This window comes from Micropterus dolomieu, unplaced genomic scaffold, assembly GCF_021292245.1.
Source record: "Micropterus dolomieu isolate WLL.071019.BEF.003 ecotype Adirondacks unplaced genomic scaffold, ASM2129224v1 contig_9092, whole genome shotgun sequence".
In the NCBI taxonomy this organism is placed as follows: domain Eukaryota; kingdom Metazoa; phylum Chordata; class Actinopteri; order Centrarchiformes; family Centrarchidae; genus Micropterus; species Micropterus dolomieu.
The window spans coordinates 1-2307 of NW_025738078.1; the positions used below are offsets into that span (position 1 = coordinate 1).

The following is a 2307-nucleotide window of genomic DNA, read 5'->3' on the forward strand; positions in this document are numbered from 1 at the left end:
GTGTTACATTCACTAACTAACAGGTCTGTGAGAGCCGGAATTCTTACTGGCTGGTAGGTGATCATATAATTGCATGTCATGCAATAAAATTTAAATTAATTATTTAAAAACCATACAATGTGATTTTCTTGATTTTTGTTTTAGGTTCCGTCTCTCACAGTTGAAGTGTACCTATGATAAAACTTACAGACCTCTACATGCTTTGTAAGTTGAAAAACCTGCAAAATCAGCAGTGTATCAAATACTTGTTCTCCCCACTGTAAGTATACACTGACCAATGCAGACTATTTTAAAATGTCAGATAGGAGCCCTTTTAATCCAGGTCACTGATTTGAAAAGCCCAACAGCACATCAGCGGTTATATTTGCTTTGAGTTTTCATTTCACATGTTATCAGGGGAGAGCGCGAACGCAGTCCCCCACTACCAGAAATTATGCAGTCGAGATTCCCACATTTGGGGAATTCGCAGAGGTCAGCTCAACCGGAGTGCAATGGCTGAGCCTCACCCTGGGTGAACCACCTTCTTGATCATGGTATCTCCCCTGCCAGGTAAGTATGAGTTGTACAGATCAGAGACAAGGGGGTCTTTCACAGACATACCATGCAGACTGAGGGTGCTGACCTTCTGTAACTTACCAAAACCAGAGGCTATGGGTTGTGTGAATCTGTAGTACTTTAATACAGAAGAAATATTTCTGTATTAAGGCTGAAAGAGATTATTTACATTTTACTTGACAAATAATGGCTACATTTCCCATCATGCAATGCTGTATTTCCACATCTAAAGCTAACCTAAAATCACCAGTTTTATCTATTTACCGCAAACAAATGAGTCCAGCCCAACAGCAAGTTCAAGTGAGTCAAAGCTGAATCATATTGTAATCAAAAGTAGTTTGATTCACATTTGTAATTCAGAAAAAAGAATAAAAAACACACACCAGACTGTCCTCCCCCCTCACATTTCAACCACTTCCTCTTTCTTTGTTCACTGATTGTGAGCAACTGACATTCCAGCTATGGCCACCTACTGCTCTGGAGTGTGAACAACACTGGCCATTCTGTACAATACAGTTCAACACGACAACAAACTGCAGCCTTCAAAATGATCATGCAGTTGAAATAATACCTCTCAAACTGTTAAAGACTGTTGCATTAGGCAAAATTAGTTTTATCTAGGTGTGAGTAACAAACTGGCAAATGACCAAGCTGTTGCTATGTATATGGTTAACAGCAACAACATACATCCCGTAACAGGATCAGCTGTGTAGATTAATAGATGATACATATTTATTAGTCCTTTTGGAAATTCATAGTGTGTCATACAGTAAACATTAGACCAACAACCAGACAACTGCACACAAACATCACCCGATGTTATACTAAGGTGCGGCTCCCCGACACCCAATTAGCTCATGACTGTGACGTTACCACCCAAACTCATGGCCCAACCAGGCAGAGAACAACACACGCACGCGTATACATTTTCAGCTGAGGATTGCAGCTCACTTTTGATAGCCTTCAACTCAACAATCATATATAATAATAATTATTGCATCATCTGATCGGCACTTCTGATTGGCCTTTATAGAGACCACCGATCAGAAAACCCTAACTGAAATACCGAGTTGACACATGGAGTGGATGGAACAAGCCCCTATCCTCTTCTTTGCATCTTGTCAATTTTATATTTAATGTTTATTATTATGCACAAAGTCACTAAAGCAAATTCTTTGTATGTGTAAACCTAATTGGCAATAAAGCTAATTCTGATATCCCTCAATAAGTAGTTAAAATGAATGTCACTTTATTCAGCCATAATATTAAAATTCTGCTTACACCCAATGTATTAGAGGTAATATATATATATATATTTATCTTTTTTACATAAAAGCTCTCCTTCTAAATAATGAGTCCAATTGGCTTATATTACTTGAATACACTTATGAATGCAAAACTTAATTACGATGGGGTATGTTGTAATATATTACTACATTAACTTGGATAAACAACCTGAATTGCACTGCCTTGAACAACCATTGCACCAAATGTGACCTGAACAGTGAACTATTAAGCTGATTTTATTTGTGAACATAGAAAGGGGGTGCACCGGTCCTGGAGATACTGCAATACCAGGTCGATGCGTGGAGTGGACGGAGCAAGCCCCTATTCCATCTCCCTGCTCCAAAAATCAATTTAATATATGGTCCCCGGGTAGGGGACGTATCAGATATTAAACTGATAAGAACAGATACTACACTTGATCTTAGCCAAAAGGCCGAGAAGCGATACTGAGAAAATGTCAGGGAT

At 38.8% G+C, this 2307-nt stretch overlaps 2 non-coding genes across 2 annotated transcripts; both read right to left on the reverse strand.

Annotated features, from left to right (window-relative positions):
• Positions 1-393: 393 nt before the first annotated feature.
• LOC123965293 lies at positions 394-557 on the reverse strand. The gene has a single exon (XR_006823676.1). It is a non-coding gene; the product is annotated as a U1 spliceosomal RNA (small nuclear RNA).
• A 1539-nt stretch (positions 558-2096) lies between these two features.
• On the reverse strand, positions 2097-2287 carry LOC123965294. The gene has a single exon (XR_006823677.1). It is a non-coding gene; the product is annotated as a U2 spliceosomal RNA (small nuclear RNA).
• Positions 2288-2307: the final 20 nt, after the last annotated feature.